The sequence below is a fragment of the Strix aluco genome, chromosome 1 (genome assembly GCF_031877795.1).
Source record: "Strix aluco isolate bStrAlu1 chromosome 1, bStrAlu1.hap1, whole genome shotgun sequence".
Classification (NCBI taxonomy): domain Eukaryota; kingdom Metazoa; phylum Chordata; class Aves; order Strigiformes; family Strigidae; genus Strix; species Strix aluco.
The window spans coordinates 58,434,266-58,449,061 of record NC_133931.1 but is presented as its reverse complement, the minus strand read 5'-3'; the positions used below and the strand labels follow the sequence as shown (position 1 = coordinate 58,449,061).

Here is a 14,796-nt window from a genome sequence, read left to right as displayed (position 1 = left end):
GGCTGCAGTACTCTAACACACACCTGCAATAAAGAATAGAGATGAGGGGACAGGAACACCCCAAGCTATCACAGCCTATCTGCAGTTATTATATAGCCATTGCTTTATAAGCAAGTAAACTGTATTTCCAGAGACAGAACAAAAAAGGACACAAACTTTATTAGAAGTTACTAAATGAACATACAGTGAGGTAGTTAGGCTTCATGGCTTCATGACTCTTCAGTATTTTGTCCCTGCTGCTTTTCCTCCTCCCAAAAAACAAACAGAAATGTGTGGATACGAATCGGTAATTCAGCTTTCATATGTATTTTCTGAGCACCAAATATTCAAGAGAGCCTGAAATTTGCTGGGCCAACTGCAAGAAATGTTTTTTCAGCCATACATATTCAAATTGTTGCTTTCTTTATAAACATTAATGGAAGTGTTGATGCTTATAAGTCTTTCATACAAAAAAATACTAGCTGAGTTAGTAGCAGCAAAATACTAGAGGTATCGCTGGCATTAGAAACTTACATGTGAACTCAATTTTTCAAGATGATCCTTCATTAAGAGCAAATTTCATTTTTGCAATCCAGCAGTGAATACCAGACCTCATACAAATTTAGGGGATAAGCTCTCTAATACAGTTGAACAACATTTGTCTTCTGTAATCATGATGCCCTGTGCTTTTAAGATTTACACTAATTAAACTAGAAAAGGTCACACAATTGAAAATGTTCACTATTTGGGCAAGACTCAGTGACAAAATCTTTCCCATCTATCACTAATCTTTTATACACAATAACTGTCACTTTGACAGAGTGTCTCTGTCAGCTCGCTCACAATTATACACAAGAAGCTTCAACCTTTACCCTCTAGAAGAGTCCACCATCTTTGGCTTGCAAAACCCAGTGAGACAGTGCCACAAAAAAGAGGAAGAGGAAGCAAAACCTGGCACTCCTCAGGACTTCTCTGTCATTTGTTCAGGAAATAATTTCTCTGCAGTTTAAGAACTCCTTCAGATTTAACTTAAGGATTTCAGTATTGCAATTTGGGAAGAAAACCCTATATTTTTACAGCTAGGAAGAAGAGGAGACAGAAAAAAACACCTTGGTTCTAATCCCAACATTTGAAAACTAGCTGCAGTGTGTCCTGGGGCGAGACAGCTTTTATGCCTCTGCTTCCTTACAGGTTATCTAATAACACTGTTATTCCTACAATTTTTGAAGCCTTAAGACCCTCTATAGAAGTCTACTCCTTCCTCATCCCATATCAATGCCTTGGAAAAAAAGGGACCAGAAAGCATTTCCTATGTCTTCATACTGTAACACCAGCCAGCTAAAAGGCCCTTAAAATATCTCTGTATTTACAGATAACTGATAGGAGTTTGATTTGTCTTTAGTTCAGCTAGGAATTTTAAAGGATGTTGAGGTTTAGCCTCATGCTCTGAAGTCTTTCCTGAATCTGAATAATCCTGCAGGCATAACCTAGAAAACCATTCCCTCTCTGAATCTCCTCTCCTCCAACTTTCCTTATTATGTGGAAAAGTTTTTTTTTCCCAAAAGTCTGCTCCCTTTCAGGTATTTAACAGGTGATTTAAAAGAAATAAAAGGATGAGGAGAAAAAGGCTCCTACCCTTCACATCACAGTGACTGCACAGGATCAGGAGGAAAGCCCACCTTGCAGCACAATGCCATCAAATCTTTGGGCCCTTCAAACGCTTCAGTATTTCTTTCCTATTGCTGGAGGAAGTGAGCTTAAAAAAAAAAAAAAAAACAAAAAACCACACAACCTAACCAGTCTGAGAACAGTGGGCTTAAGAGTAAGTGTTCAATCAGCAAAGATGCTGACAGAGCAGATGAAAATAAAATGCTTTCAGAACCTTTCACAATCTATTTCTGGATCAAGTTCTCAGCTTCATATGGTTTTCTGTCCCTTTGAACTACACCTTAATATATCTACCTCATCAAACAGTATTCAGCATATGAGACACAAAGAAAAACTGCAGAAGGTATCAGAAAAAAACCCACAACTACATATGAACAAAGCCCATGTGTTGCTGCCATTCAGCCAAGACCGAGGAAGTGTTCCCCATGGAAACAAACTTATTTAAAGGACTCTTACCTGCTTCACAACATAAAGGAGAACACAATCTAGCACCCTGCGTAAGGAAACCATACCCACAAGTGGAAGAACTAACAGACATACATCAGTACGTACCAGAAGTCTCCAATAAACTCACTTCCAAGACAGTCATGTAATAGTTCTCTGTCAACAAAACCCCACAATCAAACTACATTCAGTTCCCTTGTGATATGCAGCCTTTCAGGATAAATTCCTCTTTCATTCTGGTCCTCATCTTCTCCTTTTTCCATCAGGACACTACAAGATCACAAAGACTAAAAAGAAACATGTATGAGGCAAAGGAATTTTCAGTCTAAACACAACTGGTATGAAATGAATTTCAGAACTGCAAGTTAAGAGGAAGTTGGGCAAATTCAGTGCTTGACCATCTTCAGAAAATAGAGCATAAGCCTTACTGTGGGAAAGCTTCTCCATAGTAACTAAAACGGTAATGTGAGCATCGACTCCCTGTCAAAAATACCCTCAACATAAAAACAGAGTACAAAAGCCTCTCAAAAGCAGAGATTTCAGTGACCCAAAAAGAGGACAAGAGGAGGCTCCACTAATAGGCACACAAAACTTCACTGCCACTGATCTATTTTACTCGTAAGGGAATGACAGACAGAAATATAAAAAGATATTAAACAGCTATTTAACATGTACCAAATAACGTTATTATGACAACTAGTAAATTGGTGATAGTGCTTCTCCAACAAGAGGTAGGATCAATACAGCTGACCCTCGGCATTACAATTAGGGATCAGAGCACTATCCACCCCTTAAAACTCTGCTAAGCTTTAAAAATTGATCTGAAATTTTTCATGCTGAGTCTCTGCCTTAAGTCTTAATTTTTAAAGTATTTTAATTTCAGTCAGAACAACTCAGCTGTTTCATAAAGGAGAACAAAGAAAAATATCTTGTTTGGCCCTTGCTAAAAAGACTGAAAAGTTTCAAAGACTGATGCTTCCAAGAAAGGGTCTGAGAAAGTTTTGCATAAGGAAAATACCTTCTGTGACCATCAGGATAATTTCTGCATACGGCTAACACATCTTTGAAAAAATAGAGATTGTTCACATTCTTTAAAATGTAGCTACAGTTCTGTAGCTGAGGTCTCAAAAGGGTCTTGTCTGACAGAGCATCCCTTCCTTCCCACCCCACAAGGAAGTACCACTGAAGAAAGAGACACCACCACAGAGAGCAAAGTAGTCCAAGGAATAAAGGAGAAATCCCAACTATGGCTTCCTCTTGTAAGAGGATATCCTGTAAGACAAGATATCATCAGAACGTATAATTTTGCGAATATACACAACAAGGTATCTCTCTTAAAGAAGAAGGGAAAACAGGAGTGGTGAAGTGCTTCTAACACTGGAGTCCAAAATTCTAGTTAAACAGTAATTGAAAGATTCTAAGTGTAGGAAGAGTCCCATACACTTTATCAAGGTGCAACACTTTAGTTCATCTCTATCAAGAGTAATCACATTGTGCTTTGCAGTTTTTCTTAGGATTCACAGCATATGAGAAACACTATACACATGCCAGTCACCAAAGCACCACAGGAATAGAAGGCATAATCACTGCCATTAACATTGGCACATCATATGGAAGACTAGACAATAACAAGGACAGCAGGGAGAGAATGAGCTTACTGTATCTCCAACTTTCCTTTGCCTCCCTTGTATGAGGAGTCGATGCATGTGAAAAAACATACTATCACTTTCCCTATTATAAAAAAACACAAAGTGCTATCACAGTAAATGATAGCGACAAATGGACTATGGACAAAGACACTGCCATGAAGCTGGCACTGTGACTTGCACGGCTTCTTTTTGTTTAATATTTTGTATTATACTATAACATTGCTACATTATAGCAAGATTCCTTAATAACATACAGCCGAGACCCCTACATTTCCACTATGATAGCTTACTAAATCAGCACAGGTAAATATTAAGATATTTCTACGGCATTAAATATTCAGAATTGTAAGTGAAAAAAACCCAACATTTGACAGTGAAAAAGCATCAGTTTAAGTCAGTGTTGCATCATAATATAAACCATCCTTAAAGTACAAGGAATAATAATTAATCTCGATTCATGAAACTCACTGAAAGATAAGTTAGATACTCATAAATTAGATATTTCCTGAACAATCAGGTATTTTCATCGAAAACACTGGCGGATAATATCAAGAAAAATTCTTTCCACTTATTATGAAATTAAAAAATAAAACCAAACCTTACACCACAAACCACTGTATTTTCCCAAGCTCCTTAAATGCAACCTTGAAACAACTGTCCAACCTTCAAAGAATATTACTACATAAAACTTTCCTACAATTTTTTTTTCTTACTTTCAAGAAATTTTTCAACTGATTTCATTTTAAAACTTACTAATTGAAAACATCAGAGGAGCTGAGAAAGCAATGTGATGTGGCATAAAGTCATGCAAAAACAATTAGACTGCATATACTTGTCAACACATCCATTTTTTGAAAAATAATCTTCCCCATACCAAGAACCTACAAAATAAAATCTTGAATTTTCCTTAAAAATCCTTGATCTTTTCCTGCTCTATAGAATTTGAAATAATCATTCTTAACTTCAAAATAGTTCATTTTTGTGAGATTGGCTTCAGTTTCAGGATGGCAACTGTGTAGTAACCACTTCTCTTTTTGTTGTTTTCCATTTCTAAACATATGCTTTGATCCCCTTGGTCTTGCTGGTAGAGCAGTCGCCTCACACATACAGCCTCTCTTTGAAGCCTTCCAGCAGTGCCAAGAAAGAAGCAGGCTGTGGCAGCAGGCTCAGTATTCTCCGGTTATGCAAGAGATTAGATCATTATCAACAAAACTGGATGCCTCCAGCAGAGAACAGAAACAGGGAATGCAAGAGCAAGTTTTTCTTTACTACAAGGCCAGGTTGGACGGGGCTTTGAGCAGCCTGGTCTAGTGGAAGGTGTCCCTGCCCATGGCGGGGGGGGTTGGAACTAGGTGATCTTTGAGGCCCCTTCCAACCCAAACCGTTCTATGATTCTATGATATGATTTTTTTAATTAAGAATGGCTGCTTGTTCAGTTTGAAAGGAGGAAAAAGTTACCTGGAATTAAGAGCTGATCATATCAGAGAAGATTACTCTTCGGTAAAAAGCTCTATAATAAATATTACCGTCACAGCCTTGGCAGGAAAGTTTTCCCATTCATTGTGTAACATGAAGTATTTGGCTGAAACTGATGCCAGTAATTTAAGAACCCTGGTTTGGTCATGTAAGCATCAAGTGGATTTAATTCCCCATAGATGAATGACGACATGCCAACAGGATGCAGAAGATGACTCTGGGTTCTCACATACTTGCAGAGAGAATCGGTGCATTTTAGCTACGATATGTTCATTTGCCCCTAGTCTGTGCATGTGGATATCCTACACATCTGGTCACATCTCTCTCTTCTCTAGCTGCTCCAAAACTTTTACATCATCAATTATGTAAATCGGCTTTTAAAGATGCTTCAGTCCAGGATTTCACTTCAGTTAAAGGATAAAGTATCTACTAATCCATCATGGAGTAAAGATTTTGAGTCTTCACATACAGCAGAAAAATATATACTTTAATTTCTTAAGGAAATGCCTTGTGTAGCTCCATCACTGTGCAACTGCCACATGCATTTGTATTTTCCTTACAGATAATTGGGAAAGAAGTGTTACACTGCATGAAACAAACCCCTTGAGTCAAGTTCTGACAATGAATGTATACAGAGAAGGAGAGATTATGTACTATTGAACAGATTAAACTATTTATTGTTTGTAAGACTTCAGTCACTGAGGCTAACAAATGCATGCAAATATAAACAAACGGAGGTTTTCAGAAGCCTAACTAAAAGCTTTTAGAGTTTCTACAAAAGACATTCAGAGTATTTAGATCTTGGATACAAGAATAAAGTACAAAACAGTTTAATACAGAAAAAGCTATATGGTTGCTCTTAATAAGAGAAACTATTCTTATAGTACTTTAATGTGTTAATTCCAGATTGTTATAAATTTGTAAACTTAGAAAGCACTACTGAAGTTGGGCTTTGCTTTTCAAGTTTCCTCAAAATTAGCACTGAAAAATGTTGTGCGTCTGGTTATATTACAAGATAAATGTAACATTAAAAATAACGCTACCCAATAAAACAAAGATTATTAAGTATGGCAGAAGTTATGTGACCAGTGTAATTTGTTTACAAATGTATATTATCATTAGATAGTGAGTGCTCAAAGAAAATCTAGAAATCTAAAGCTCTGTGTTTCAGTCTTTATTTGCAGGAGATGTCTTCCAGACATGAGATTTTTTTTTGTATCTTACACATCTGGAAACTATTAAGGCAAAGGAATTATGAGCATAATAATGAGCTCTTAGGACTCACTTATTACCATCCTCGGTTGACATTAACACTGAAGAATCAGAAATCCGTATTCTACTGTCTCTCTTATGCAATCATATAATAATTTACTGTATGATGTGACTCCTTAGAAGCACAGATCTAAATAAAATCAGGTGTTTAGCTGGACTGCCTTCATCTCTATCTCTATTCAACAGCCAATTATAATTAAAAACTACATATGAAAAAAATAAGTGGCATTTCCCTAAATCATGCCAGAAGAAAAATCACTGATGAGTCAAGTTAGTCTGTAAGTGGGACACAAAGTATGATTCATAAATCATTGCTTCAGGTTTAATTCTTGAGAGAGAAAAAGCTCAATCAATAACATAAGAGAGAAGCTCAAACTCTCACTTTCATTACAAAAATGTAACATTAGATTAACTACATCTTTTCAGTTCGGAATATTTCTGTTATGTATGTTCATAACAAGGTTTAAAGCCATGACCAGTAACCTTCAGCAACTCCTGCAGGCAGTGAAATCTTGCAGAGGACAGCATGTCTGACCACATTCCTAAACTGTCTTCTACACAGCTGCAGGGAGAAAGCTCTGGTGTCCACCTCAGGGGCAAAGGTAGTGGGACCTTTCTGACTGAAACCACAATGAAAGACCCATTAGGGTGCAACTCAGTCACTGCCAGCATCCCAGATAACACAAATTTATAAAAGCAGCTGAGACTTAGTAAAGCTGCTGAATTTGCTTCTTTTTTCAAATGTAGTGTTTAGGTAAATTGGATTACGACACTAAAAAAAGGAATCTCAGTCCAATGACATGATGGCAGAGGAACCAATGGGTGCAAGAAAGATCACCATCGCTCCTTTCAGACAACAGGTCAGATACTCAGCACCATGTCAAAAATGACCTCTGTGTCTCAGCTTTTATTGCAAATTGTGTTTTCAAGTGCATTTCCCCTCCTCTGCCCTTCATATTTATGTCATTTATTTCTTTCTAACCCACACCCAAAAAACAGAGGCTCTGTGAAGCAATTCCAGTTTAAGCCCAAAGGACATCTACCACAAGTTTATTTTTAATATTTAGAGTATAGTAGAAAAAATACAGAAGTCTAAACCTATAAAGAAACAAAAAATAAAGATCCAGGGCCCTTTTTCATTAAGAAGCTAATAAAATAGTAAAAGCAGGTAAAAAAATCTCCTCCTTCAAAACCCTGTGTGACCTTGCTGTTCAGTCACATCCTTCAAGATGACCACTGAAAGAAATGTAAAATAATGCTCATTGTCCCACATCTCCCATCACAGGCCACATGACAGCTCTGACACTGGAAAGGGATTGGCAAAATATTTTACTTCTCTTTAACCTTGGTTACGAAAAAGTGAGAAATTTTAAAAAATTAAATAGCCATGCTGCTGTTGGACACCTCACAATTTAATCACACATCAGACTTGTACTGCAGAAAACATGCAACAAGATTATACTTCTAAAATGTAGCTGGATTTAAAATGTATGCTGCTTCACCTACATTCTCAGTTAACAGGTCTTTAAAGAAAGATTATCAGACACTCCAGTAGGTGTGATCTGAAGACAGAACAAGTGAGCATGACCTTGGGCTCTTCCTTGGTATTTGGTGGCATTTCTTTTTTAATATTTTAAAATCATCAAAACAGTAAACACTAACATAGACACTACTGAATACACATGCTCTGGCAAAGGGTGATGAAAATTATGTGAATGAGTGTCTTGTTTTATGTGTTCATTTACATTCCCCTAAGGAGTAATATATTACCAATGTCACTGCCATGAGCAAGTAAATGACATATCAATAACGATCATTTATTAATAAATACTTCACTCGTTCCATGAAGTTAATCTTCATATGCACCCGTGAGGCAAGAAATTATTAGCCCGTATTTCCCATGGGGAAGCTGAAGTCATGTTATAGACTGTCCTAGTCCATGCAGTGATTCAGGTGTCAAAGCCATAAATAACAAACTGTAAGAAATGCTGCCTTCTAATCCTACTTTCTGATCACTGAATTTTGCCCATCTGATAAGAAGGAAACTGTCAGCATGATGCTGTCTTATCATAACTGAAATGTAAAATTAGCATTTATTAAAAGCTGTTAGAAGCTTAAAGATAATATTGCCACTAAAAGGGGATACACAAAAAACCCATGATTTATCAGCTGGCCACCCCTTCATCTTCCATGGATGTATGGGTGATAACTGTTACTTAACACAGGCCTTTACTTGGAAGGAACATCTTTCATAAGGGACTTGAGAATATCTTTTCTGTCTGAATTTACTGACTTCTCTTTATCTGGCTCCTAGTCCTCAGACACTCCCCTATGTCTGAATGTGAACTGAATGCTTATGAGGAGATATTACTACTGTTGACAAGAAAAGCAAGATAAATATTAAGCATTAAAAAAAAAAAAATTAAAAAGATATGTTTTGCTGCACAACACAAATTTACTGCTTATTTCCCCAGTCTGTTTCTAATAGAATTAATAGAGCAACGAGTACATGAAATGCTAAGCACTCCTCCACTTCTACAATAAGAGTGCAGTGGCTGTCTTCAGAAAGGGAAAACTCCTGTGGTACTCACAAATTGCAGGTGCACTACAAAAGTAGGATTCTATCCATATGTTAAAACACTTATTTCCAGCACGTCTGAAATACCACAGTAAATATTTCAAAGCTGACTAGGACAGTGACTTGAAGAGCTCCCTTTAAAACTACTAGGAAGTGTATGGATAAATCCCTTAACAGGCTTTCACGTCTCCACCCATGAGTTAAAAAAAATTAGGCTGCAAATCTTGCAAGACTTCAAGGGCTCTGGATTCTCACTTGTCCAGAAAAAAACACATCTACCTTTAGTGTATGCAGCAAAGCATTTCTGCTATCACCCAGAATCCAGGAGGTGAGAACTTGAGAAATAGTGAAGTTCTAATGAATTTTTAAAAACTGGTAGGAGCTCAGCACTAAGATTTGAATGAGTTCAGGGTTTTGTGCAGACTTCTTCAATCTCAGCTGTCAACTGCTTGCTCCTGTTGAATGTACTGAGGAAATCCTCAGAGCATGCAGCAGCAGCCACCCACTGCAGGAACGTCATTACGAATATTCCAAAAACAACTCTGGTGCCTGAGTTCTTTCCTCAAGTTCCTTAAGGTTAAAGGAAATTAATGGGACAAATTCTGGTGAGCATGAACAATGCCACTCTTCTATATTACCACACCCAAGAACACCCATTTGTTCATTTCTCAGATGACTGAGGATCACCTTCTACTAGTACAGTTGTTTCTTCCTGTAAGTAACACTCATTTCCGTTGTCTCTCTAACAAGCAGAAGACAATGTGCATCACTACGAGTGCTACAGGCCTGTATTACCACAGCACAGACCCACAAAACATTGCTCATTTCCACCATGAGTTTTCAACTTTAAGGTGAGTAGATAGATTAATCTTCACAAAGTCTGAACACAGTTCTCATAGCATATTCTTCCATAAGAGTTGGGCCAATACAAATCTTATTAAAAGCAAAGGAATAGGGGCTGGTATAGCAATAGAATCATATAAGCTATGACAACCATACAAGCAAATGTCAGTCCAAAACGTACTTGCCACACAAGATTGATTTCATTGTCTTCCAAAAAAGCAACAAGTCACACACTCCTCAATACTTCTTGTAAACCTGGAAACACAGGATGAACCCTTCATGAAGTGCTTCAGATGACTTAGCTTCTGAATCTTCACCTTGTTTTGTATGGAGTTCCACTGAGCGCAACAGGAGTATTCTTGTGCTTTCTACAAGTGTGTTGACAGGATCAAGACTCAATTGCTGACCCATTATTTTACTTGTGCTCAGTAATCATTCCAAACCAAACACAAGAGAGCAGTGCTTAATACAGCAACACACAGTTTCAAAATTAACCAAATGCATAATCAATTTTAAGCAACGAAATTTTGCACTTAACTGAATTTCAAAGGTCAGCAAAGTTCAGCTCTAGCCCTTCAGCTGATCATCTAGATTTCTTATTGCCTCTCTACTAGTCAGTACTGATGGACGGGTAACCTCAAAGTCACTATCACAGAGCTCAAGAGCTAAATGCTTCTTACTAAAGTAGGTATTTCCAGAACGAGAACAAAATCACTTATATTATTGACGAGAGTACAAATAAACAAAATTAACATGGGAAGTCCATGCTTTTCTGTTCTAAATATAACATTTTTTCATAAAGTGATATGGTTGCTCATATGTGAGAAAGGAGAATGAAAGTGAAAGTCCCTCCCACTTCCACTGGGTATCACATGGTGGTACCCAATCCAGTGTGCACAACAAAACGGGATCCAACAAATCTTATCTCATAAAACAGATGTTCTTGAATCTCACATTCATCCCCAGTCACAGCAGTCAGAATCATTATTAGCTTCTAAAGAAAAAATTATTTTATGCTTATGAGCGTACACAACATTTTTAAAGGTGGTACAAAGACTGTGTGTAACTATGTTTTAAGTTCTTGCTTTAAAAACTACCTCTTAAACTTTTCCATAATACTGCTTACTATGTAGATATAAAATTTCTCTTCTGTCAATGTCAATGGAGCAGTATTTGATTTGACTTTCTCCAAAAGCAAGCCAACCACAAAATATATATATATATATCTAATATTTAGAAGATGCATGTGTCCGTGATGCTTTATTTTATCTTCTCTTCACTTATGAATAATTGCTGAAATTTGAGCAATCCACTTTAAGAAAAGAAAAAACCTCTAACAACAAGAATTTCACCTCCACAAAATCCTCCTCCAGGGTCTCCAGAGAACAGGACAACCCAGTGCTTCATGGAACAGGCTTCAAACCACCAAAGCAAGTGCAAGCTAGATCGGAAGAGTTAAATAAAGCTGCTAAAATTCAGCAGCATTGCAAGCTATTCCAGACTATGGTTACTATAACCTACACTGGGTGTCCTCTGCATAAGCACCAGTGTGACTTTGTGGACTGCTGAGACTCAGTCTGTTGCAACTGGCATAAGTTGCCACAGGCGAGTAATCACAAGAAACTGACCTTGGCAAAAGCACATTTTACACTTCACTGCTGTTCAACTGTGTTATACTAAAGAGAGAGCAAGTGAGCACAAGCGGAAGGGGTGGGGGGGGGGGAGAGAACAAAGGGGGATAGAGAGCATAAAAGTGATCGCAGCCATTTTCAGCTTTACCTGCATTTAAGATTTTAAGAGATGTACATCACCTCCAGTGCACATTGCAACCTACATGTGGTTATATCAACTGTGCATGGTATGTACCATTTTTAAACCAGTGGGGTCTGGTGTTCTTTGGGGGGAGGAGGGGAAGAAAGAAAGGAGATTAAGTACTAAATTAGGCATTAATACCTCAGAAAAATCTCCCCACTTCAGAGGCTCTCTCAACAGCCCAGCGGCAATTTGCATGAACTAGTATATACGGTAGAATTCCCACCATTGCAGGTACAGTTGTGTCTGTCCCTTCTTAACCATCTTTGGTCTCCTTTGGGTCAGATCAGTTACCTCCTGGCAAATCTTTTTTGTAGTTTCTGCATTAAGTATTTTTGGTATTGATTACCATATCTCCAAAGAAACAGGACCTGGCAGGCAGAGCAAGATGGCACAAGATCTCATCATTAGCACTAACCCACATCCTGCCCAGATTTCATAGCAAGTTTAACACAAGGATCTAACCTTGCAGGTATGCTGGGTTTCCAGGACATTAGGTGGTTGAAGAAAAACCCGCACAAGCTTTGTACGAGTTCCAAAATACCCAATCGCTCTCCACTTGGGAAGCACACAGGGTTTGCAAGTCTAAACAAAATAAAGTAAGACTACATGCATTTTGTATCTCAGTTTCCTTACCACTCTTAGGTCAGTGACCTAAGGATCGGAGCCCTTTAAAAAAATCTCTACTACATGCAGCTTCTCTTCCAAATCCTGAAAGCTGCTTCTCTCCCGTGTAGACAGCTTCTCCATTCTTCATCTGGTTTCACAATTAACTCAAAAACCCTGCTACAAAACCCAGCCTTTGTTCCTCTCAAACATCCAAACCTTTCACATCTCTGTCTTCACACAGTCTCCATTCCTCTATTACAACTCCTCTTTCTCCACTTCAGTCCTCCAAATGTCATTACTAACAGTAGGCTAAAGAAAAGTATCTTTTTCTGGACACAACCATGTCATTACCTTGAACCATTCCCATCTGACAGAGACCCATCATGGTTTAATGACCTCCACTGTCACTGGCCAGGGAGATACAAGACTCAGCCCTGACAGCAGATGGCCGATTCACACACACTGACATTCAGCGATTCAACAATGATATGATCACGCTTCGCCTATAAATTATAAAACCAGCAATTCTATGAAGCATGGCTTAAAATTTCAAGGGACTGAAGTATTTCCGAGTCTGAACTTCAGATCTGGGTCAAAAAGATGTCAGCTGTGGATCTGCAGAATTTTAATCATCTCACCAGACTGTAGCTCCCTTTCTCACAAATAAATCATGTTTGGAAGGCCCACAGGCATGCTTTGTGACAGCAAGGCAAGACTCTCTCATAGGGGGCTGGATGGGCTACCAGAACACTCACTCTTTCCATGCAGTGTGTAAGACAATCTTCTAGGGTCTAGGCAGAGAGTAAATCTGTCTGTCATATTTGGCTGACTGTACACTTGGGCAGAAATCTAATTATTATTTTTATATTTTAATTTTTATTATTATTTCGATTTTTATTGACAAAGACCTACAATAATTAGTTATAGTAGATGAAAAACCAGAAGGCAGAAAGACTGCACTAGTTCTGCAGTAATTACTGTCGGCCTTCACGTTTGGCTATGCTATGGTCACCATTTTCCACAATGGAGCACAGCAAAAGAAAGAAAAGGGTGACAACAAAGTAAGTACCTGAAAGGTACTCACATCCTCAGGAAGAGTGAATGTTTATTTTTAGGAGCCCAAAAGTAAGCATATCTTTATATTACACAAGAGCACCCTCAGCTGAAAGCAAGAATTTGACATCTCTTACTTCTTCAACGCGTATCTTAAACAACAGGTTATTGAATTAGCCTCTCTCTTTGCGTCTCTGTCTCTCTCATACTGCACCGTATTTTAAACGTATGCATCACTCAATGCTGAATGAGCCATTTGACTCTATAGTTCAGCAGCTAGGACCTCATTTTCAAGTAATCTTTCTCATTAGGCAGAACAGAAACATTAACTAGCTCTTCCACATCTAGATAATAATTACCAATATGCTGGCTACTCTGGGCATCTCACTTCTCTCCCTCTTCCTTCCTCACCTCTTTCACCTAAGAGAATTTCTTGAAACCAATTTCCACAAAAAATACCAGGGCTAACAAATCAAAATCTTCCAACATCTAAACATTACTAGTAAGTTTTAGCTATTACTATGTATATGGATATATACCTATACACACACATCAACACATACATATATAAAATTGCTATAAATTATGTATCAAAAAGATCATGACGTTGTGGTACAGTATGGCTGAAATGTTACTGGCATGAGATTAATTTGATCAAAGTATTCCTCTACTGGAATTCTGAGTTTGCTTGAATTATATTTACCTTTCTGGAATTGTTTCAGAAAGAAGTCTTGTCTAGTTTAAACTCATCCAGTACAACATAATGAATCCTTGAAGTCCAGAGAGTCAGGAGATTCTTCCTTTTCCTTCTAGTTGTGAATATTGAGCGCGATCTACAAGAAAAAGAAAGTGGAGAAAAAGAAGTTTGGCAGGCAATCCTCCGTGTTCTCAGTGGGTTGATATTTTCAAAATCCTTAAAGAACAGGGCACTGACTCCAGAAGATCAATCAGTCGCTCGCTACTGGGTTTCCAGAAAGAATTCTGAGCAGATTTTATTCTTCTCCAGATATCTCAACAAGCTACACCAAGGATTCATTTTCCCATGTCAGATATCCTGTCTCTCTCTTCACTGTCTTAAACACAAAGACACTAAACTGAAATCCCCGATGTTGTTCTGCTTCTTTAAAAAAGAAAAAAAAAAAAAAAAAAAGATGCGGTTTGCATTTACTGCTATAAATTTAAATTTAGTATCAGGGAATTTGTAACTTTTTGTTTGAACTTACTTAAGGGAAAGGTTAGTTTCTGTAGTGTGAAATGCTAATACACTTCACAAAACTAATATGTAGTTGAAACGTAAGTAAAACTATGAAAAATATCCTCTCTCTTATTAGACACGTCAATTAATCAACAGCTATGGGTGGATAAATTAAGGTAAGTACTCAACAGCTTTGCTGAACATGTTTTAGTCTAGAA

The 14,796-nt window shown here is 37.7% G+C and overlaps 1 protein-coding gene across 4 annotated transcripts in view; it reads right to left on the bottom strand.

The window, feature by feature from the left end:
- The window catches only part of LDLRAD4 (low density lipoprotein receptor class A domain containing 4), a 294,715-nt gene that overhangs the window by 234,756 nt on the left and 45,163 nt on the right, over positions 1-14,796 (bottom strand). For all 4 annotated transcript variants that reach the window (XR_012623080.1, XR_012623081.1, XM_074822547.1 and 1 more), the window contains one exon: positions 14,087-14,216. The gene's annotated coding sequence lies outside the window, so the exon portion shown is untranslated. Of the gene's footprint in view, positions 1-14,086; positions 14,217-14,796 lie in introns of those variants that run through there.